Source organism: Narcine bancroftii, chromosome 2, assembly GCF_036971445.1.
Source record: "Narcine bancroftii isolate sNarBan1 chromosome 2, sNarBan1.hap1, whole genome shotgun sequence".
NCBI lineage: Eukaryota > Metazoa > Chordata > Chondrichthyes > Torpediniformes > Narcinidae > Narcine > Narcine bancroftii.
The window spans coordinates 72,937,445-72,962,755 of record NC_091470.1 but is presented as its reverse complement, the minus strand read 5'-3'; the positions used below and the strand labels follow the sequence as shown (position 1 = coordinate 72,962,755).

General features: G+C 40.2%; 1 protein-coding gene across 4 annotated transcripts in view; it reads left to right on the top strand.

Moving 5' to 3' along the window:
• Positions 1–25,311, top strand: part of gpr176 (G protein-coupled receptor 176) — a 190,797-nt gene that overhangs the window by 5,899 nt on the left and 159,587 nt on the right. For 2 of the 4 annotated variants that reach the window (XR_011351393.1, XR_011351392.1), the window contains exons 2-3: positions 7,566–7,723; positions 10,124–10,473. The exons of the other annotated variants lie outside the window; for them this stretch is intronic. The gene's annotated coding sequence lies outside the window, so the exon portion shown is untranslated. Of the gene's footprint in view, positions 1–7,565; positions 7,724–10,123; positions 10,474–25,311 lie in introns of those variants that run through there. 4 annotated transcript variants of the gene reach the window in all.

Genomic DNA, 25,311 nt, shown 5'->3' with positions numbered 1-25,311 from the left:
CTCAATCTCTCTGTCTCCATTTGGGGGACAAACTCTCCACAGATATTTTCTACAAACCCACCAACTCCGACAGCAACCTAGACAACAGCTCGACACACCTGTAAGGATTCCATTCTTTTCTTGCAATTTCTCAGTTTCTTTCGTACCTGCTTCCAAGGCGAGGTCTTCCATGCCAGATCACCCGAGATGTCCTCCTCATTCAAAAAATGTGCCTTCCCCTCTACCACCATCAACTTGGCCCTAACCCGCATATCCTCCATTATGTCCCCACCACCCCCATGTGCAACAAGGACAGGATTCCCCTTGACCTTGCCTACCACCCCACCAGCCTCTGCATCCAACATATCATCCTCCACCATTTCCACCAGGTACTACATGATCCCACCACCAGAGACATCTTCCCCTCTCAGCCTTTCGCAGGGACCACTCTTTTTGTGACTCCCTCGTCCACTCCTCCCCATGGACTAACTGTCCCCTTGGCACCTACTCCTGTAGGAGGTACTGCACTTGCACCCACATGTCCTACCTCACCACCATTCAGGGCCCCAAACTGTCCTTCCAAGTGAAGCAACACTTCACTTGTGAATCTGCAGGGCTTATCTGTATCTGGTGCTCCTGTTGTGGTCTCCTCTACATTGAGGAGACAAGACACAGACTGTGAGGTGGCTTCATTCAGCACTTTTGCTCTGTCCACTGCAATAGCTGGAATCTCCCACCAGCAACCCAATTCAATTCCCCTCCCCATTCCAATGCCAACATGTTTGTCCATGGTCTTACGCAATGCCAGACTGACACCACCCACAAATTGGCGGAACAACACCTCATATGGTGTCTTGGCACCCTCCAACCAGATGGTACTAACATCAACTTCCATAGTTTCTGTTCGCCCCCACCCCACTGTCTCTCCCTTTCCCCATCCCTATTTCTTCTCTCCTCTACCTCTGTCTCACCCTCTTTCCCTTTCTCCGTGTTTCCTTTTCTCCAGCTCTGCATTCACAAAGCCACCCATTCCCAATCAGTTCTCACCTTTCCTCTCCTGCCCTATCCATATCCAATTGTCACCTTTTGTCTGTTGGCCTATGCTTCTCCCTGCCCCTTTCCTGCCCTTTCCTCCCTTCTCCCCTATCCTTTTTATTCCTGAAAACTCAAATCCTCCAGTTCTAGGAACATTGTGGATTTTTCTGCACCCTCTCCAGCTCCTGCACAACAGCATGATATTCCAAGTAGGGTCTCACTAACATCTTGTCTCAACTCTTGTGATTAATGCCACATTCCTTTCCCACCTGTCTCAACACTTTCAGGGAACTATGTACTTGTACCCCTTCATTTCTATGTCATACAACACTCCCCAGAGTCCAGTTTAGGAATGGGGGAGAAACCTGACCTGCACTGAAGTTGTGTGCAGTTCTTTTTCCCTCCCCAGGCAGACTTCCAGGAATTCTAGCTTTGCTGCTGTCAACTTGTATAGCCAGTGCTCACTAATAAAGGCTGAGGCTATCACATTTCTCAAAGCCAACACACTGTGTGAAATGTTTACCAGCACAGTTCAACAACAGTCCCCAGAAAAGGAGGAAAAATAGATGACCTCCATATCTGTCTTAGAGGGATAATACTAGACTTTATAAAGAGCGTTTTATGACCTCAGCTTATCCCAAAGTGTATTATTGACAATCGGATTCTTTTGAAGTCATTTAAAGTCTAAAAACCATAGATTCTACCATATAGTCAAAACATACCAGGGGTTGTAGGTTAATTGGGTGGCACGGACTCGTGGGCCGAAGTGATTTAAATTGATCACTTTTAATGACAAACTCCCTACAAATGTACCAGTTTCAAACTTGGTTTACTGGCGCTGTAATAACATGGTGCTAACCTGCGACGCTAACAGTACCATCAATCCAATTGGATTCCTGGATTCAATGTGATCTAACATTCCGAACTGGATAACCATATGGGACCTTGCCAAAGGACTTGTGAAAGTATATATACACAATATCTACTGCCCTGGCCTCATCAATCCTCTCGGTCACCTCGGGAGTGAAAGTGGAAGCTAATTCATCTATCGTAAGGTCCCATATTTCAGGCAACCCCCACGGTATGGCTGTTTGGTTAACAAAAATTGGCCTTTACAGAAATCACAAATCACCACCTGAGTTTGAGAAACTGAAGAACATTTGCTCTTATGGAATTTATGTGTAAAAAGTAACAAGAAACATTTTTTTCAACTCGTATTTCTTGATGCACATGCAGATGAGTAGTGGCATGAAGTTAATGCAGCAGTCCCCTGCGGTTATTTCCCTCCAAAACAGATATAATGCTTTGGATGCAGCCAGAGATGGAGGCTCATCAGGGGCAGCAAGCAGAGCATGATGGGTAACTCTGCTGCACAGAGGGCAGAAAAAGAGTGGCAGAGTAATGGCGCTGGTGTATTCTATGGGAAGGAGAACAGACAGGAGCTTCTGCAGGACTCACATTTGGTGCACTGCCTTCCAGATGCAAGAGTCAGGGATATCTTGGAGCAGCTGCAGGGCATTCTGAAACAGGAGGGTGAATAGCCAGTTTTTGCAGGTACTAATGATAGAGGAAAAAAATGGGATGAGATCCTACACATTGAATTTAGGGAGCTAGGAGATAAATTGAAGAGTAGGATCTCAAAGTCAGTAATTGAAGGATTACTACCTGTGCCATATGCTATATATGTATGTGTAGTGAATAAAGTCTATTTTTGGTTTTATTTATATATATATATACCAAAAATGGACATTTCACAATAAGTTATTTACAAAGGGAAATCTGTTGAAAGTCTCACCCCACCTTTAGTTTCGTGTCCACACATTTCCATCACTGTGAATTGTCTCATTCATTTTTATTTACATCATTGCCACCACTGTGGCACCATGTATTTACTCCTCCCTTTGTTGTTTGAGGGGCTTCTTCTTGATCTCATCTTGTCAATGAGACCAAGAACTCTCAACTGTGGTCCTTCCCCACGGCCCCGTAGCATTGGCTGCATCGTGCTTCCGTTCATCCCTCATTTCATACTCCTGTAGTCTGGAATGTGCCAGTTGGCAGTATTCCTGCACTGACATCTCAATATGCTGAAAGACCAATAGGTTTCAGGCAAACTAAAGTGCATCTTTCACCGAGTTCATGGTCTTCCAGCAGTTCTGGATGTCAGCCTGTGTGTGTGTTCTTGGGAACAGCCCATAGATCAGAGAGTCCTCTGTCACACTGCTGCCTTGGATGAATCCTTGGTGCCTTGCATCCTTTTCCACATACTCTTGGCAAATCTGCATTCTGCAAAGAGGTGGGCAACTGTTTCCACTCCACACCAGTCATCTTGGGGACAACATGTGTTGTTGGTGATGCTCCGATTGTATAGGAAGGACCTGACCGGGAGGGCTCCTCAGCACCAACCAGGTCAAGTCTCGGTGCTTGTTTGTGAGCACTGGCGATGAGACATTCCGCCAGATGACCTGGACCATTTGTTCCAGGAACCACTCCATCATGTTCATCGAAACCTCATCTCTCAGTGTCTGCAGGGCATTCTATGCTGATCACTGCCTGATAGCCTTGTGGTCAAAGGAGTTCCTCTGGAAAAAAACTTTTCCACAAAAGATTGATGGTGTGGCAAAGTCCAGCTGACTGGGACAGTGCATGGCAACGGGGCCAGGGCCATCCTTTGCATCACAAGGGACAAGTAGAAACTCAGCAAATTTCAGCTCTTGGTTCCATCATACTTAGGGTCCATGTACAGCCTGATGCAGCCTTACACGAAGGTGGCCATCAGGATGAGGGCCATGTTAGATATGCCCTTGATCTTTTACCTGGCGACTTTTACATGGTGACCCTTTGGATCCTTTCCATCTTAAACCACAAGACAGCTCTGGTGACCATCAAGAGAGTGGGCCACACCTACACCACTGACAGCAGCACTGAGAGCACCTTGCAGCTGATGACCAGGTTCTTCCATGCTGTTGGGTTGGAACACCATACCCACAGATACTTTCTGGTAGACATTTGTGATCTGCTCCGACCAAGTTTTGTTGCACGTTTCGACTCCTCCAAACCAGAACCCCAACACCTTTAGGTTGTCAGATTTGACTGTGAAGGAGATGGTGGACTGGTCAGATCAGTTACTGAAGAGCATTGCCTGTCTCTTCTTCAGGTTTACTCTGGTGCCTGATGCAGAACTCAAACTGGCTGCAAATGCTGATTAGTCTGCAGACCAATCGTGTGTATGGACAGGAAACGGCGATGTTGCCCATGAACAGGGAGGCCTTGACCTGAGTGCCTTCACTGCCTGGCAACATCACTCCTATGCCCTCACCCTTGCAGCACACAAATAAGACAGAGAGCAGAAACCCTGCCTGACACCATATTTGATGGGGGAGCTATCTGCTTCCCACCCATTGATTTGGACAGCACAACAGATGTCTGTTTAGAACCATTTAATCCAATTTCTGATTCCCTCCCCAAAGCCCACCTTGGAGAGTACGTCCATCATGTACATGGGTGATTATCTGGTCCAAAGCCTTCCCTTGGTCTAAGCTGACCACGCAGGTGTCCACCCCCCTGTCCTGCACCTAGGCGATGGTATTTCTGAGCAGGAATCATGCAGGTTTGGTTTGAGTGGATCACCAGCCCAAGGGCAGCCTTGACTTGAATGGCAATGGCTTTACACAGGATTTTGTAGTCAATATTTAACAATATATGGGTCTCCAATTCCAGATATCCTCCTTCTCCCCATTCTGTTTAAAGATAAGGGTGATGGTGCCCTTCCTCATGCAGTCTGACATGCTGCCTGCCATGAGCATAGCATTGTATACTACCACCAGGTCCAGGCCCACCTAATTCCACAGAACCATGTTCAACTCAGCCAGTAAGCTGTTGCTTTCAGAAGTTTTCTCGACCCAAGGGAATGGATGAAATCAGTCAGCTCCCCCAGGGTAATTGGGTAATCCAGAATCTCCTACTTGTTGTCATCTAAGAACTCCGTGATAAGGACAGAAAGTTTTGGGAGGCCATTCTGTCATACAGTTTGGCATGAAAAGATCTGCTGATCATCTGTCTGCCCATCTGCAAGGATATGACTGAGACATCCTTTTCCCCAAGTCTGTGGATCACAGACCTTTTGGAAGAAGAAGTGTGACCATGCCTCATCCTGCTCCAGGTTGGAAGATGATCTTGGAGAACTCAGAGGTGAGTAGGGTGCTTGCCAGATCTTCACCTCTCAGAGTTCTTGTCTCACATCCACCCCTCTCGACTGCAAAAGGAGTCGATACTGCAGGACAATCTAGAGTTGGCTAAGTTCCCTCGACTTCTGTCTTGCTCTCTAAACGTACTTAAGGATAAATAACCCCTTCATATTCTCCTTGGTTCCATCCCACCAGTTCACTTGGGAGTTTGATGGTTCTCCAACCAGTGTACTCCTTCTTTAGTTCCTCTATGTTCTTTGGAGTCAGCAACTTCATATTCAGCTTCCATAATGTCCTGCTCACCCTCCAATCTTCCTGTGGGTGACAGGAGGCACAAAAGAGGAAGTGGTCAGAGAAGAACACAGGTTCTGACCATAACAGGCTACAATATGAAGACCAAGTGTATCTGAGATTGGATTGAGCTGTGTGATCTTGACCAGGTGGGCTGTGGCAGTGCTGAAAGCGTCGCACATCTGTGTCTTTAACCATCTCCATCAGGAGTCTGGAGAGCTGTCCAGTCTGCTGTCGGCATGCCTGGAGCATCCATCTCCATTGATAATGTGGTTGAAGTCACTGGCCAGAACAACCAGTTGGGGCATTGCCAGCAATGGTGGGATCTGCTGGAAGATGGATAGCCTCTCACTCCAAACGGGCAAGGCATATATATGTTGTATTAAACAAAGCAGGGTGTCATGGTACTTTAGGTCCACCATGAGGAGACACCCCACAACCACCTCCTTAACCTCGGTAATTACAAAGTTGCCTCTTTGAAGTAGGATACCCTACATACAAGGCAATGGGTCCTCCATGGCAACCACCTTCTACAGTTCCTGAGATATGGCAACCCACACTCCTATTTGAACGTCATATCTGCCTTGACTTTGGCAAGGTATTGCAAGGTGATTGCACATTTTGTAGTGCATTTGAAACTGCGCACGTTGAGGGTTGCTATTTTTATTTCCACTGTTGTTTATTGGAGTCTTCAGTTTGAAATCCTTACAGTACAGTGTCAATCAGCCTGAGCCCTTATGCCCACTACTTTGTTGAGCTGCAGTACTGATTTTGGGCTCAGAAACAGAGGATGATCTTCCTCTCTGCGCTGGTGGTGTCGCTGTAAGGAGATCCATCTGTGCTCTTGCTCTCCCTTCTCCTGGCTAGGTTGTATTCTCTTTTTCCTGGAGCTGGGCAGCGATGTCCTCTGCATTGTTCCCAGCTTCCAGGAGTTGGGGAGGGGGTGGGGAGACAATGGCCTCTGTACTTTTCCCAGTGACCTCGAGCTGGGGATGGGGCAATTGCTTATACACTGCTCCCAGTCTCCCAGAGGTGGGTGAGGGGTCACTGGTGCAATACATTGATTAGCCAGACTTACTCGTAGCCTGTTGTCCTCTTTTCTTTCCCCTCCATCTTGAAGCTTCCTCTGCCTTTGTCCGGTGTTCATGCTGGCTGCCTCCTCGGATGTCGAGAGGTTGTTGTCTTCTGTTTGTGCCTTGATGCTGTTCTTCCCACTGCTTGCAGAGTTGGTTGCCATTTTCTTTCATGGGACGTTTTGGATTTTCGTTCTATTCTTCATCATCTGCCATTTTTCCTTTGCAGCTCCCTTGGAGGGGCCTCTGGCCTCATGGCTGGGGTTTGAGGGTTGGAGGTGGATGTGCTTGGGGTCTCCTTGTTCCACTGGTCTCAGTCTCTACCGGAGTCTATGTCACAGTTGAGGTTGAGGGATTGTTGACCTCGCTAGGGGTTGTGATGTTGGGATTTCTCCTTTTATTGCCCGTGCATAGCTGGCTACCCATTTTAGACAGGCTCTGTAGGTGCAGCCTATTTTCCTACACAACTTGCAACATTTGCTCTCTCCACACTACAGTCCTTGGTTGGTGGCTTTACTGTGCTGAATTTGACTGCCACATGCCAAGGTTTGTTGCAGTGTCTGCACCCTGGGCTGTTCTGAGTAGACCAGTATGCATGGTTCCCTCCAATGGCGAACACTGAGGGGAGGGGTGGATATTGGATGACGTCCTTTGCTTTCCTCTCTCAGCCACACTTCACATGCTATTTGCTGGTCCAGCTTCCAAATGTGTCTTTGACATCCACACAAGTTCCTGTCCTCTTGACCAAATGGCCCAGGAGGGTGAACATGTCCATGACTCATCCATGTAGGTTGAACATGTACACCATTATCACTCATTCCTTCTTTGTTGGAGGGCTGAAGAGTGGCTGCACCTTGAATAGTGGGAATGGAGCCACATTCCCCTTCTCCTGGAAGTCCCAGAACAACCTCTGCCATTTGTTGGATGTTTGAATGTCACATCCAAGTGTTTGCTATCCACCATTATCTGGATGAAGTAGATTTCCTTCTCCTTAAATTTGCAGCATTCCATCAAGACCTTCTGGATGAAGCATTGTTGGAAAAACAGGGAACCTTTGCTCCGCCACTCTGATGGTGTTCAGGATTCTTTGTCCTCCTGAGGAGTTTGATGCTGCAGCCATCCTTGTGAGACTCACATTTTGGCCCTGAGCCCTTCTTGGAGGTAAAGATATAAAACTAACGTTTCAGGCGTGAGCAAAGGTATGAGCAAATGAACAGGAAGGCGCCTAAATTAAAAGGCTGGGGGAAGGAGGAGCACAAGCCAACAGGCAAAAAGGGATAATTGGATATGGATTGGAAGACTAGAGAGGAATGCAGAGCTGGAAGAAAGAAAATAGAAGGGGAGAGAGAGAGAAAGAGAGAGTGAGACAGACAGAGAGACAGAGCTCAAGGAAAGGAGAGCAGACAGAGAGAGATGGGGGGGAAGGTGGGGGGGGGGAGGGAGGGGGAAGCTAACAGAAGCTAGAGAAGTCGAAGTTACTGCCACTTGGTAGACAGCTGCCTAGATGGAATGCGAGGTGTTGTTCAAATTAAATTTAAAATTTTTTATTTAAATTAATTTTTTTAATGTAAAATTTTAAAATTTAATTTGTGGGTGGTTTCATTTTGGCAGTGCATGAGACCATGGACAGATATATCGGTATGGGAAAAGGCTATAATAATGGCTGCCACTGGGAGACCCCTCTATTACAGTGCACAGAGTGAAGTGGTCTCCCAGTCTGTGACCAGTCTCTCCGATGTAGAGGATGCCACAATGTGAGCAGCAGATGCAGTAGATGACCCCCCACCCCCACCCCGATTCACAACTGAAGTGTTACTACTCTTGGAAAGATTTATTGGGGCCCTGAATGGTGGTGAGGGAGGAGGTGTAGCATTTCCTTTGGTCACAGGCTCGATATCAAGGGGGCAGTTGGTGAGAAGGGATAATTGGATGAGGGAGTCACAGAGTGTGAAGGTGGAGTGGGGAGGAGAGGGGAAGATTTGTCTGTTGGTGGGATCACATTGTAGGTGGTGGAAATTGGAGAAATGGTGGAAATCTGTTGAGTGCAGAGGCTGGTAGAGTGGTAGGTGAGGTCAAGGTGAATTCTGACGTTGTTCATGGGGGCAGAGAAGGTCAGGCAGATGTGTGGGAAATGGAGGATATTGGAGTGAGGGCCGAGTTGATGGCAGTGAAGGAGAAGCTAGTCCTCAGGTTTCACCCTATAAGCCTCCACATCTATAGAAGGACATCATCCTTTATAATTTCCACCAGCTGCAACATGATTCCACCATTTTCCCACCTTCCATATGAGCCACTCCCTTCATGACTCCCATATTTGGTATAACTCCCCAACCATCCCACCTTGATCCCTGGCACTTAGCCCTGTAATGGCAGGATATGCAAGATTCATTCTTAAACCCCCTCCCTCACCATTATGCAGGGATGAAAACAGACTTTCTGGAGGGGCGGTGGGGGGGGGGGGGTGGAGAGAAGCACATATACACTTCCTCCAACCTCATCTACTGCATTTGGTTCCCCTCATGTACCCTCTTCTACATCAGTAAAACTAGGCTTCCCATTTCCACACCAGTCTATCTGCCCTCAGCATTCTCTATTGCAAACTAGAGGGACAACACTCTATATTCCACCTTGGTAGATTGCATCCCAATGACTGCCGAATTGTCCATTTTCAGATCACCCTTACTTCATGTGTTCCCAATCTCTCTCTTGCAAATCAATCTCCTCCAGTTTTTGTTCCCATTTTCTCCTGTCCAGTCCCCCACTGCTAATTTTCATCCTCCTGTCCCTTCTGGTTCCATTCTATGGAAGTGGAACCATTCTATAAATGTCATTACTGGCTTTTTTTGTTAAAATATTTTTATTGAGTTTAACATAACAATCCAGATGCAATATATTAATAAAGCAAGGCAAAATAATAACATAACAAAATTAAACACCAAATATAACAAATTTTAAATCCATCCTTTATTATTAAATATAATTGTCTATTAAAATGATTATACATATAAATCAGTTAAATACAAATCACATTATACCTTAATAAAATCTTTTAAAAAGATTTATCCAGGATAATCATAATTAAACCCCATAAATCCACTTAATTGATACAAGTATAGAGCATCAATTCTTCAACTGATATGGAATTTCAAAAATGTTTCATGTTAGTTTTTTCCTTTATTTACTTTTCCTCTCTGCTGTTCATCATCATTGTTTTCACTTTATATCTCTGGCTTTACCTGATTTGACATTGAATTCAACTGATTTTTAATCTCCCAATCCTTCAAACATTGTTTAAAAAGATAAACCACATTTTTCCTTCAGATCCCACATATCCTAGTTCCATGACTGTAATAGAGTCATCCATCTGCCTACTCAATCAGGTAGTACCTGCACCATCCTTCCCCTTCTCTACCACAGGGCAGCCTGTGGATCCTGTGTTTAGTACCCACTAAACTGAAGTGATCTTAAAGGACTGCCCAAGATAAAGGAAAGAAATGAGATGCTTTATATTTGCTAATTCTGAGCCTATGCATATTTTGAAATATTGATGATTAATTTCAGACTTACGATTATCAGAAAGAACATATTGTTAATGCATCAAAGTACAGGTCAACTGCAGACACTAGAAATATTCAGAACATCAGAAAGCTTTCACAGAGGGAGAAAAACACAGCCAGCATCCCAGGTTCATGAATACCTGGAGAATTTGAAGAGGAGAACAATGGACTGCCACCCTTGATTGAACAAATGGTATTTCCAGGAGTGACTTAATGTGCCCACATTTAGGATTTAAACAGTGAAAGTGAAGAAATAGATTTCCAGAGCGTCTAAGTGAGTTGCCAGTTCAGGATGCAACTTGAATTCATGTTATTTCTGAATCAGCAATGAATTATGTCAAATAAGTACCACAATTTTGTCTAAGTTTCTAACAGAAATAAGGGTTTATCAAAATGAATTTAAACTCACTGTGACAGCTGATCTTATGCTCTGTGGCAAACTAAGTACTTAGGATATTTTGGAATTCTAAATCAATATTTTATGTGAGAGTCCTAGAGCTTTAAGTCAATAGTAGTTTGATTTTTGAGCATCTCATATTCATTATTAAGGCAATAAAATGGCAAAACAGCAAGGACATAACTTGATTGAGATGCCATTTTCAGATGATATCATGTTTAATCAGGAATTACAATAATTTTAATGGCTAAATGGTCATCAGATCATTAAAGCAAAGTCTTTCACGAGCCTGACTTTTTATAAAATGTCTTGCAACATTTGGCAAAATGGTCATACACACACACACAAAATAAAATCACAGATGGAGGCACTCAGTCCATGGAAGCAATGTATCCATGGAGCGATTTATGTACATTACTGCTTTCAGCCATAGCTCTGCCGATTATGACATTAAAAATGAGCATCCTGGTACTTTAATGCTCTGCTTCCTCCACCCATTCAGGAAAACGCCTATTATTTTTGGGGTTAAAAATGAAAAAATTTTTTTGGCTCCCCTCCAGTTGCCAATTCTACCAACCATCTTAATTCTGAATACCCTGGTATTTCTCCTGTCTTCTCAGTGATATAGATTACCAAGATTTTCAATAATTTTAATGAACAAAAATAGTGCACAGTGGATGATTGCTCTTTGATAACATTTAAGCAAGGGCACCCTTAGAAAAGCGGGACCTTTCTTTGTCCTTGAACAGGTAGATATTATCATCACCACCAGAAAGGCACAATGCACAAAGGCCAACTGTTCCTATATGTACTTTTGCAAGCTGCCTTTAGTCACATTCAGTTCTTAAGATTTGATAACAACCTTAATTGAAAATGGAACAGTAAAAATCATTGCAAGACCTTTCAACAGAATGGCAATCTTTGATAAAGCTTCATCTAGTATACTGGTGCTTCACAAATTAAACATCTAACAAGCTCAGAGAACCATGTAGCCCCCAATTGGTGACTCAAGTAAAATTTCATCTGCTTAATTTATCCTGGAGAAACCAGAGTTTGAGTGGAAATGCTTTGAAGAGCATCTATTTTCAATCCTTTTTTTTTTAACTTTATTTATTCATTCAAAATACAGATAATAAGTAACATATATAACAATAAACTAAACATGAACGTTATATTTTATATATATAAAAAAAGAAAGAAGAAGAGAAAAAAAAAGAACCCCCCTTTTTCAGCCAACTCTCCTAAGGAGAACCATAAAGAGAAAAAAAAATAAAGAAAAATTAAGCATACATATTAAAATCTAATCAATGTAAATACTCTGAATATAACAACTACTTATTAATAAAAACACTATAGTTATCACACAAAACATAGGTGATTTTTTTCCATTATTAAACAGTATTTAATCTCATTATGCCATCTATTAATATCAATCATATTCGTATCTTTCCACGTACTAGCAATACATTTTTTTCGCTACATATAATGCTAAATATACAAAAGCAAGTTGAAATTTATCTAATCCCAGACCTTTCAGAGGTTGCAAACTACCCAATAAAAATACTGTCAGATCTAAAGGTATTTTAATCTTATACAGGTATTCCAGAAACAATTGTACTTTTTTCCAAAAAGATGACCAGACTGCGTGAAAAAAAATTCCAACAGCGTTACCACATCTAAAACACAAATCTGATTCATAAAAACCATACTTTTTAAGTTTTTCAGGTGTTAAGTATAGTTGATGTAAAAAATTATAATTAATCATTGCATAATGTGCATTTATCAATCTAGTTACACTATCATAACAAATATATGACCAATCGTCCTCGGAAAAAATAAAACCAATATCCACTTCCCATTTACCTTTAGATTTATCCCAACCCTTTTCATCCATACCATCCTGTAATATTTGATACATAAATTAAATATAACCCTTCTCTGGTACTTTCATAAGAAAAGCATCAAATTTAGTCATTTCAGGTAAAATCATATCTCTACCAAACACATGCTTTACCAAAGATCAAATGTGATAATAAAGAAACAAAGAATTCTTATCAATACCATAACTGTCCCTCATCTGATCAAAAGATAAAAATTTACCTTCTTTAAAACAATCTCCCAAATTTTCCACACCTTTAAATCTCCAATGTAATAAACTTCGATTATGTATTGAGAAAGAAATAAGTTGATTATTATACAACGGAGTCAAGGCCGACAATTCACCACTAGAACCTATCATTTTCTTTTTCTTGTCCATAACTTCATTAAATGTTTTAGTATAGGCACATTATGTTGCTGTAACAAATTTACATTCCATCTAAACAAAAATGGATGTATTTCAAATTCAAAGATATTTGCCATCTCAATTTTGGCCCAGCTCAGGGGCCATTCCAAATCCATCAATGAACTAATAAATTTAAGTTGGGCTGCTTCATAGTAATTTTGAAAATGTGGTAAACGTAGTCCCCCTAGGTCATATTTCCAAGTTAATTTATTCAAGGCTACTCCTGAAAATTTACCTCTCCATAAAAACTCCCTAACCATTTTATTCAAAATTCGAAAAAAGATATTATCAAGTAAATACGGAATAGATTGAAATAAATATTGTATATGTGGAAAAATATTCATCTTAATTGTATTTATTCTACCCAATAAATTAATAAGTAAATCTTTCCATTTAATCAAATCAGTTTTAATTTTTTTTATTAACGGAACATAATTTATATAAAGATTGATAATTGACATCCATAATTATACCCAAATACTTAATTCGATCTGTCCACTTCAAATTAAGAATATTCTTATAAATTGAATAATCTCCTTCACTCACCAGTAATATTTCGCTTTTTTCCCAATTAACTTTATATCCAGAAAGACGTCCATACTGCATCAAACACTCCTTCAAATGCAAAAGTGATTGAGCTGGATTTGTTAGATACACCAATACATCATCAACAAATCATTTAATTTTATATTCCTCATCTAAAACTTTCATACCTTGTATCTGTGTACAAGAATCTGTGTATTCTGTCTTATCAACTGTGCCAAAGGTTCGATCACTAACGCAAACAAAGCTGGTGATAAAGGACAACCTTGACGACTAGATCGGGTCAGTTTGAATGGTTCCAAAATCAAACCATTTGTCAGTACTCGAGCTACCGGTTTACTGTATAAAGCCTTAATCCAACCAGTAAAAAAAGGACCAAACTTAAATTTCTCCAAAACTTTGAACAGAAAATTCCACTCAACTCTATCAAACGCTTTTTCGGCATCTAAAGATATCGCTATCGGGTGGTCTGAAGATTGTCAAAATCTATTAATCAAACTAATCACACGTAAAATATTATCCGAGGCATATCTATTCTTTATGAAACCTGTTTGATCCATATGAATCAGCTTAGGTAAAAACTTAGCCAATCTATTTGCTAAAATTTTAGCTATAATTTTATAATCTACATTCAACAACGAAATCGGTCTATATGAAGATACTTTCAAAGGGTCTCTATCTTTCTTTGGAATTACTGTAATTAAAGCACTAGAACAAGACTTAGGCAATTCATAATGTTCTCCAACCTGACATAGCACATCTCCAAACACTGTGGAGAGGTCATCGTAAAAAATTTTATAAAATTCGACCGAAAATCCATCATCACCAGGCGATTTACCGATCGGCATTTCCATCATAGCCATTTTAATTTCCAAGTCAGTAAATGGTGTTTCCAACTCCTGTATATCTACATCCTCGAAAGTCGGTAAGTTCAACTGTGATTAAAAAAAGATCATTCGATCCGTTTTCTTGTTTTCCATCAGATATATATAACTTTTTATAAAATGAACAAAATTCATCATTAATCTCATGAGGTTTATACGTAATAAGCGAATTCTGTCTAACAGCATTAATAGTCCTCGAAACCTGTTCTTTCTTTAATTGCCATGCCAATACCTTATGTGCTTTTTCTCCCCATTCATAATATCATTATTTAGTCCTATTAATCATACACTCAAATTGATAAGATTGCAAAGTATTATATTCCAGTTTCAACCTGGACAATTCTATTTTCTGAATTTCTGTAACGTCTCTCTGAAATTCCTTTTCTAACTCACTAATCCATTTCTCTAACTCAAGACTCTGATTTAATCAATTCTTTTTTATTTTAGAAGTATAACTAATTATTTGTCATCTCACATAAGCTTTCATAGCATTCCATACTACAAACTTACTTTGGACAGAATTAGAATTTTTTTTCAAAAATAAATTAATTTGTTCTTTCAAAAAATCAATAAATTCCATATTTTTTAACAACATTGTATTAAACCTCCAACGATAAGCCACTTGAACTTTCTCAGAAGTTATATATGTAAAGTATAACAGAGAATGATCCGAAATCACCCTACTTTTATATTCCGCTTGTTGTATTTTCCCCTGTAAATGTGCCGATACTAAAAAAAAAGTCAATCCTTGAAAACGATTCATGTCTAGCTGAATAAAAAGAGAAATCCTTCTCTGTCGGATTAAGACGTCTCCAAATATCCACTAAATTGAGATCTTTCATCAACGCTTGAACCTGAACTGCCATTTTAGATTTCTTAACTTTCTTCGGGGACTTATCCAATAAAGGTTCCAAAACACAATTAAAATCACCACCAACTAAAACATTCTCATTAGCCTGACCCAGATAATAAAAATGCATCAGAAATAAATGTTTCAACATCTTCATTTGGGGCATAAATATTAAGTAAAGTCCAAAATTCACTAAAATTCTTACAATTCAATGTAAGAATACATCCTGCCTTTTCCTCCATTGATTGTAATTCAAAAGATAAATTCTTATGTATCAAAATTGCTACACCTTTAGCCCTGGAGTTAAATGAAGAAGAATATACATCCCCTACCCAATCCCTCTTCAATTTCATACTTTCTTTGACATTCAGATGTGTTTCTTGTAAAGAAGCGATATCAATTTTCATTTTCTTAATATACGCCAAAATACGTTTACACTTAATCGGACTGTTTAAACCTCCAACATTAAAAGTAGCAAACCTCAACTTTGACATATCTACTAATATTACTAAAAACTAATAATATCGATATATAAAGACTCAAATCAACATAAATAGGCCCTCCAATAGGAGAAAAATAAACCACAAATTAAAGACTAAATAAAATGAAAATAAAAAAAAGATAAAATTTAAAAAAAACCCCCAAAAAACTACCGAAAGGTAGTAATCCCCAAACAAAACTTGGGTGTGGATCACCCACCAGTGGCTGATGACTAATAGAACAGAGAACAAATTTCTCCCTCCCCAGCCAAACAAAGGATAACAACAAGATATCATAATGACATAAAAATAAAGTAAGAATAAGAAAGTTCTTCTATTCATCCAAGAGATTCCAAACTCGGTGACCCCATTTCAAGAGAAATTGGACTCTTTCCATTCCCATTTCTTTCTGGAACAACCAGATTTTTTCTTTAGGAGACAATGGTGGACTACGTCTTTGTCCTCTTACATCTGGCAATGAATCAGCAAAAATCATTGCTTCACGCTCATTCTCAAAAAACCGAGATTGAAAGTCTCCACAAAACCCCTTCAACACTGCCGGATAGCGAAAAGTAGACTTATAGCCTTTACGCCACAAAACTTCTTTAACTGGATTAAATCGATGCCGACGCTGAATAATCTCTTGACTCAAATCAGGATAGAAAAAAACTCTACTATTCTGAATCATTAATGGAGCTTGTCGTTGTCTCGCATTTTGCACTGTTAGACAAAGTATTGTTTCTCTGTCCAAATAATTCAAGCATCGAATTATCACGGATCTCAGTGATTGACCAGGCAGAGGTCTTCTTCTTAAGGCTCTATGACCTCTTTCCAATACCAGGCCTTCAGAGAAAAATTCTTGCCCCAATATTTGTGGAATCCATTCGGTAAAAAAACGAAGAGGATCTTGTTCTTCCATACCTTCTGGCAAACCAATAATCTTCACATTATTCCTTCTACTTTGATTCTCCAAATAATCTACTATCCTCTCTAACTCCCTCTCACTTTCTCGGAATTCTTTAACGGATTTTTCCACCTCTAACACTTTTTCTGTATTAGAAGCCACTTGCTGTTGACATTCCAAAAAAGCAGCCTGAAATTTTAAAAAATCTTCACAAGATGCTTCCACACGTATTTTAACTGTATTCAGTTCTAAACTGAGCCTTTGAGTAATTTCATTCAACATAGGCTGGATGATAACGTTTAACTGTTTACATTGTAATTCAGAAAAGCTCAGCCCTGCTTTCTCTAACGTAGTGGCAGAACCAGGTAAATGCAGCTCCTGCTGCATCTCAACAACAGGCAGTTTAACAATTTTACTGCGGGTCTGGACTCCCAGCGACTGCACCCCGACTTCCTCAGGGGGTCGACGCTGGTCTTCCCCTGCAACCCGTTGTTGTTTCAAAAACTCACGGAAGAGATCAAGTTATTCAGATTGGAGTACTTACTGAGAAATTTCAAGCAATGGAGTCGTCTTCTTGCATGATCCCTCCGTTAAAGTCGGCAGGCTGCCAGAATCGGGATCCACTTCGGGGGCACACGCACCTTCCTCCTGAGAACAAGTAATTCCAGCGACGTCCTTCTCCTGGTGAGTAGTAGTCATTTTTACAGCTCCCACAAGCAATCTTTGTGGTTTAGGCACGGAAGAAAGTAAACCTGAGGCTGTAGCATGCTGTTTAGGCCCTAAGAAAATGTAGTTTCTTCTGCACTTGAGGTTTAATATTTTTACCATTAATGGCCATAACAGTTCCTTGATACTTTAAACTAAGTTTTAAAAAGTTTAAACTTGAAAACAAAGAGTTAAAAACAGGTTCTTAAAATTCTGGCCAGAGAGGTTGAGATTACATTTCTAGACTCTACGCCATCTTGCCATGCCCCCCTGTGTTCAATCCTCGAAGCAACCTGGAGTTTCCTGTTCCCTATCACTTTAATTCCTCATTCCACACCCATTCTGACCTATTGTCTGTTGCCTCCTGGACTATCACAATGAAGCCCAAAGCAAACTTGAAGAACAACACCTCATCTTCTGATTGGGTATCTCGCAACCCTCTGGACTCAATATTGAATTCTACAACTTCATGTAACTTGATTTCTTTGTACCAACTATCCATCTGTGACATTAGCTTTACTTAGCTCTCCCCCCTCCCCCCCTTTTTAACTGGGTATGAAGGACATGGCCACCTAGACTGGCTCTACATTCACAATACCTCATTCTTTTGTCATTGTTCTTAGTTGCTAACTTCTCCCACTCACCAATTAACCAGAAAACCTGATTTGCAGCTTATTCCCATTATTACCCTGGTTTCACCCTATCAGAGACATCTGTCTTTCCCACCTCCTGGAAGCTCAACATCCCTCATTTGTCTCCATTCCAGTTCAAAACATTTAACAATGTTCTCTTCCCACAGATGCAGTCTGAGTATTTACAGCATTTTCTATTTTTATTTTAGATTTCCATAACTGCAGTTATTTTGATTTTCTGCAAAATTTTATTTATTGGTTCTATGGCAAAGGAATTAAAGAATGATCACACAGTATCAAGCCTTACATGATTATGAATAAAACAATAAAGGTCACTGGCATTTAAAACAAATCTTCATGCTCCTTCCAGAAAATGTGAATTGCTCTTGAACCTTAATTGCAATGATCCTTAGCAGGGAACATGAGAAGAATTTCAATACTCCACCACTTTTTGCTAATCAGCTCTCCACCAACCCTCTACATTTTCAAAAAATATCCTCTACACAAGAAAATTTAAATAGAATTAATACCGTATTTATATGTGTAACAGTTGAATTTTGTGGACCAATTTTTAGGGTAAAATTTAGGGGGTCGATAATTACACTCATATTACTTTTGATTGCATAAGTGCCTGCTTCACTCGAGGCACTGGGCTCTTGGGTGGGCGGGCAATTGGCCAGGACCGGGTGCTAAGTCCGCACTCGGGGCATTGGGAGCTTGGATGGGTGGGTGACCAGGACCTAGGTGAGAGTCCGCTGTCAGGACATTGGGATCTTGGATGGATCGGCAGCTGAGGTGAGGGTCTGCGGTCGGTGCATTGGGAGCTCGGATGGGCCAGGGGTCGAAGCAAAGATCTGCAGTCGGGACACCAGGAGCTCCAATGGATGGGGGGCCTTGGTGAAAGCGAGAGTCCACGGTCGAGGCATCAGCAGCTCTGGTAGACAGGCAGTTGGGGCCTAGGCAAGAGTCTGCTGTTGAGGCATTGGCAGTTCCGGTGGATAGGCAGTAGGCACCTAGGAGAGAGTCTGTCATTGGGGTGTCAGGTCTTACACATAATCAAGTTTTAAATGTTAACTGGTTGCATGATGAAGCCTGTTGATGCATTCATTCTAATCAAAATGAGCATTGTTCTCTGCAACAAATACCCCACAAGTGTTTCTCAGAAAACCATGGCCAAAATACTTCTTAATGTTGTTACTGTTTTTACTCGTTATGTTACCAAAGATACATGACAAATGTGACAGAGAAATGTTTGACAGAGAAGCAGAGTTATTATTTCAGGACAATGGCCATTCATCAGAAGTAGAAAAGTTTAGCATTTTACATTGCAGAGAATGGATGAGGTGAACAGAAAAAGAATATCTGTGATTGATGGAGATTTACAGAAGATTGATGTCCATTGAAAGAGGGCAAAGATCGCTTCTAATTGGCAGGTACTCCATAGGTGTAAATAGAGAGTGAGTAGAGAGAGGCAAGAGACCTAAATAAAACAAAAAACATGTTGTAACTGTTGAATACAGAGCACAACAATTTCTGGAAATCTTACGTAAAAGTGAATACTTAGAAAACAGAACTGCCCTCTAAAACTGCAACCCTTCAGCACTTCTGGGCTTTCCTGCAATTCAACCTTGAACCCCTCTGTAATAAGATTACAACTTCTCTCTGTGCCCCTGGTTGCACTTTTGATGAAATTTAAAGCTGGGGAAAAGTGCACAAGATTCTGAAACTGGATGATGCATTTATGGTCATCATTAAATGAACACTATAATAGATGGAAGAGCAAAAGGTACATAGTTTTTTTTTTGTTTTTTTTTAAATTTTTTTATTTTTCACACCATAAATCACATTAGCCATGATATACACAATTTCTTTTTCACACATATACAGTGACTTTTTCTCCCCCCCCCCCCTTTCCTCCCAAACCACACCCCCACCCCCCCTCTCATCCATTTTAGGTATACAATCTAGGTTGCATTAATCCAGTCAGACAATGTTGTCATTCAACAAAATTACACCAGAAATTCTACTGAGTCCATTCTTTTCTTTCCTTCTCCTTCCATCAACTTAGGTAATGTTTGTCCCCGGTAGGTTTTCGCTATTGTATTTAATGTAAGGCTCCTATACTTGTTCGAATATTTCAATATTATTTCTTAACCAATATGTTATTTTTTCTAATGGAATACATTTATTCATTTAAATTTGGTAGTTTATTCCTTTTAATTTGGTTATGTATTCCATTAATATTTAAAGACATATAGTTCAGCGTAGCCCTTTTATATTTTGTTTATCTTCTCTTTCCGTTTTTCCATCATTACCTTTCTTCCTTTTCCATTTCTGTTTTCTTATTTTCAACTCTTTATAAGACAACATTCCTACAACATCCAACATTTTCCTTATTCTCCTATTTCTATCTTATTTATCCCCAATCTCCCATTCACCTCCTGAGTTGTCCTTTATCCCTTGTCGGACAACCACATCTCCCCTCTCCATTTGGATTTGCGAATCCACTCGCAAGCGTCAACTGATTTTGCAGTGACCGCTATTTCCCCCCACCCCGCCTCCCCCAGAAAAGATTTCACTTTTCATATGTCACAAAGGTCACTCTTTTAATTCCCTCCTTATTCTCTCTATTCCATTACCTTCCCTTATTAATTCTTGTCTATACTATCTATATTTTCCTCTAAGTACAGATACATTCACGTATGCTCCTTGTCTCTATTCACTCTTATACCTCTTTACCCGCATACATATCAATCGTGATCATTTTTACTCTCATTACCCGTCTTCATCCCTCAGTCTATTTTTGTCTTTACCCACATACATATCAATTGTGATCATTTTAACTCTCATTACCCGTCTTCCTCCCTCAGTCTATTTTTGTAATTGTTCTGCAAATTTTCGTGCTTCTTCTGGATCCGAGAATAGTCTGTTTTGTTGTCCTGGAATAAATATTTTCAATACCGCTGGATGCTTTAGTATAAATTTATACCCTTTCTTCCATAAAATCGCCTTTGCTGTATTGAACTCTTTTCTCTTCTTTAGGAGTTCAAAACTTATATCTGGATAAATGAAGATTTTTTGCCCTTTATACTCCAGTGGTTTGTTGCCCTCTCTTACTTTTTCCATTGTCTTCTCCAGTACCTTTTCTCTTGTAGTATATCTTAGGAATTTTACTACAATAGATCTTGGTTTTTGTTGTGGTTGTGGTTTAGAGGCCAATACTCTATGTGCCCTTTCTATTTCCAATTCTTGCTGTAGTTCTGGACATCCTAGGGTCTTAGGGATCCACTCTTTTATAAACTCCCTCATATTCTTGCCTTCTTCATCTTCCTTAAGGCCCACTATCTTTATGTTATTTCTTCTGTTATGGTTTTCCATTGTATCTATTTTTTGAGCTAGTAGTTCTTGTGTCTCTTTAGTTTTTTTATTAGATTTCTCCAATTTCTTTTTTAAGTCTTCTACCTCCATTTCTGCTGCTACTGCCCGCTCTTCCATCTTGTCCATTTTCTTTCCCATTTCTGTTAAGGTCATCTCCATTTTATTTATTTTCTCTTCTGTGTTGTTTATTCTTTTTCTTAAATCCTTAAATTCCTGTGTTTGCCATTCTTTAAATGATTCCATGTATCCTCTAATAAGAGCAAGTATATCCTTTACCTTGCCTTTCTTTTCTTCTTCTATTTCACCATACTCTTCCTCTTCTTCTTCCTCTGGGTTGGCCATCTGTTGTTTCTTTGTTGCCCTTTCCTCCTCTTCTTTCTTGTTTCTATTGTCTTCTGTGGTCTCTTCTTGCTGCAGGTGTTCTGCAGCTGTCGTTGCCGGCTGTGGAGATCGACTCCCCAGCTGGTCCCCCCTCCCGTCGGTGTGTTTTTTTTCATTCGCATCGCGCATGCGCGAAGTTTCGCGCATGCGCGGTTGCGCACTTTTACTCGGCTCTGCGAGCCATTTTTGTAGTCCATTATTTACCGACCTGAGGGAGCGGGTTTCTCTCTCCGCAGCGGGCCTCTTCGGACAGGTAAGGCCTTCACCTTTTTCCTCCTTTGTCTTCTCTTCCTCTCTTCTTACCGTTGCTTTCGACTTTTCTTTTTTTGTCGCCATCTTCTTTCCACCTTTATACTCACTTTTCTGTAACTTTTATTTCTGTGCCTTTGTGTTTTCTCTTGTTTTTCCCGACTTTTCTGGAGAGGCCTGGAGTTCACCGTCCGGCCACTACTCCATCGCGTGACTCCTCCTCCAAAAGGTACATAGTTGATAGAAAATGAGAAGAGTAGGATGCAGACTAAGCCTGAGGGCTGGAGTGGGTGACAAAGGAACTTATCAGCAAGACTATAAAATATTTTATTAAAAAGAATGGTTATTAAATTGTGATATGTGTTGGTGTCCAGAATGAGATTGGTGGGCAGCTGGTGGAATTTGTTGAGGGTAAACATTCACAGTGAGCAAGGTGATGTGTGCAAGGAATGAAGGTAGATGCATTCCTTTCTTTCTTGTTATAACCTCCTTATTTGATAAAGATAGTGAAAGACATTTAACCATTAAGTAAGGGATGTGACCCTGATTAATTAACCCCAAGAGAATTCTAAGAAATACTGAATGTATATATATGAAACAGTCTATTTGAATGTTATTTTAACCTTGGGGGTTGGAATGTACATATAAATACGTTATTTGTAAGCCATGATGAAGACTGTCTTGAGGCTAGCCTCATGTGGCAGTACTTCCTGCTGTAACAGAGTTCTCATGCTTTGGAAAGTGATTAAAAATTTTTGCAGCAGTATTTATGTTTTCCTTCAAGCAACTTTAAGTCCACTTTAACACAATGATGGGATTAACAAAATACAAGAATTATGATGTAGGCCAATAGGTCAAATTTCTGTGCTGGGCAATTCTATGATTCCAGTGAAGTGGATGCAAATTGAGATGTTGTGATGAATTGGACATGGCTTGAATCTCAGTTTGTGTTATTGGTGTTCTGTTGCATTACACTTGTTTTGGTAAGAGTTAAAAAGACTCTTCTCATCATACAAAAGGCTAGGGAGTGTCATACTTTTCAGTAGTTTGAGTGTAATGGTTAAAAACTTATAAATTAGAGATAAAAAAAGGTTAGTATGAATGTAGAGACTCCACCAAGGTCTTTTGATTTATTATTTAATTCAAACAATCGGTTGCAAAATTGAAGAACTCCTGAAATAGTACCATAACAAAAGTTAGAGTAAGAAAATTCTAGGGATGGTAAAGAAAAGTGTGAGGCACATGAGTAAATCTGAGTGGCATTAAAGCAATAGTATTCTAGTAGGTCTGGACTACTCACACAATTTTGTGAAGTAAAGTTAATGAATTTATCATTATCTTCAAAGATCAGAATTATTGTCAGTGAACAGACATGACATCACATACAACCTTGAGATACTTTTTCCTGTCGGTGAGTCAGAATTATCACTTATTGGTAGTGCGAAAAACTACTCAAGAAGATACATATACATGTAAACAAAAAAAGAAATGTAAACAAACTGACTGTACAACACAGAGAGAAAAAAATAAAGGAGTCCTTAAATGAGTCTCTGATTGAGTTTGTTGTTGAGGATTCTGATGGTGGAGGGGGAGCAGCTATTCCTGAACCTGGTCATATGAGTTTTGTGGCACCGCCACCTCTTTTCTGATGGTGGCAGTGAGATCAGAGTGTGTGCTGGGTGGTGTGGATCCCTGATGATAGCTGCTGCTCTCCAATGGCAGTGTTCCCTGTAGATATTCACAATGTTGGGGAAGTTTTTGCCTGTGCAGTCCTGGGCTGTGACCAGTTCCTTTTGCAGGGCTTTTCACTCAAGGGCATTGGTGTCCCCATACCAGTCCATGATGCAGCCAGTCAGCATATTTTCCACCACCCATCTGTATAAATTTGCCAGGGTTTCTTATGTCATACAAACCCTTGCAAACCCCTAAGGAAGGAGCTGACGTGCTTTCTTAACTCTGCCATTAGTGTGTGCCTCTGAGATAGTGACTCCGAAGAATTTAAATTTGGTCACCCTCCCCATCTCTGATATCCCCACGTTCACTGGATTGTACACCTCTGGTTTTCCCTTCCTGAAGTCAATAATCAGCTCCTTGATTTTGGTGACGTTGAGTGCGAGGTTCTTGTTTGTATTCCATACAGCTGTTTTCATTCTCCTTCCTGTATGTTGCCTAATCACCCCTTTTTGTATAACACACTACTGTGATATCGTCAGCGAATTTGTAAATGATGTTGTTTTGATATCGTTTGACATTAAGAACAAACCCATGTGATTTTAATGGATCAAAATGATTCACACATATAGTTACCTTGAGACAAAATGGATATTTTCTGTATCAATTTCCAACAAAAAGTGGCTTTTTTTTCCCCACCAAGACCAAAGGGCAGTAACCAAGCGATGAATAAAAGTTTCAAACATTTGATCCTCCTTCAGAATAACAAATGCCAAAATATCCTAATTTTGAATCCAGCTTTGAATGACATGTTTGTGCTTTGATTAATATTTCAGTGGATTGAGAAATGTCAACCAACCAGTGTTCTTGAAAAGCAAAGGAAAGTTTTGTCAATAAACATGTAGATAATTGTTAACAGACCCAAGTCACCCCCTTGTATTGACTGTAGTGTACTTTGTTATTTTGAGCAAAGCAATGATTTATCACAGATTTAAAAACCTTCATGCTTCTGGTCAGCAGTACACAAATGCTGTTGAAGTATCAAATTTTCTTGAAGGAAAAACTTAATAGTTATTTGTTTGTGTCCAATCAATAACAAGAATCATTTTCAGTCATGCAGCATCTGTAGTACATCATAAACATCTGAACACATTTCATTGAGGCATTATCAATTAAAAATTGTTAAAAGGACTGGAGGAAATATTAGGGCAGGTGATCAAAAGCTTGATTTTTTTTGAAAATGGCTTTAGGTGTGTAAAAATTTCTGTGAAGGTACATCTATTTCTAACTGGTGCAACTAACAAAAGGCAGAGTGAGAATTCCAGAGAATAAAGTTGTTAAAATAAAGGCAGCCTATGGTGGTAGGAATTTAGAGTCGAAAATTGGAACAGATTTGACATCTGAGAGGTTTAAAGGGCTGTAGAAGGCTTCTGTTCATGAGCTTCAGTGTCTGGGTATTGTGGCCCACAAGAATAGTTGGAATCCTTTTTCATGGTTAAATGGTACATTTGGGGGATTGGGCCACACTATTCTCTGTTGGTTGCTCGCATTATTGCTTATTATAGTTTTAGTTTCTCCTTTCGCTCCTTCTGTACTCAAATGCTTGTAAGGTCTCATAAGTGACAGGCTGCGACCAAGGGGTGGAACGTAATGGAAGATTTAAACCGTGTTTCTTACTTTTCAGCCTTTGCTTCTGCAAGGCTGAGAACCTGCTTGTTGCATATGAATTAGTAGACACACCTAAATTCCACCATGGGGCCCAGGATCCAGTTGAATCAAAGAAGAAGACATTAAATTTACGCTATGGGGCCCAGGGATGCATATGAATCAGTAGA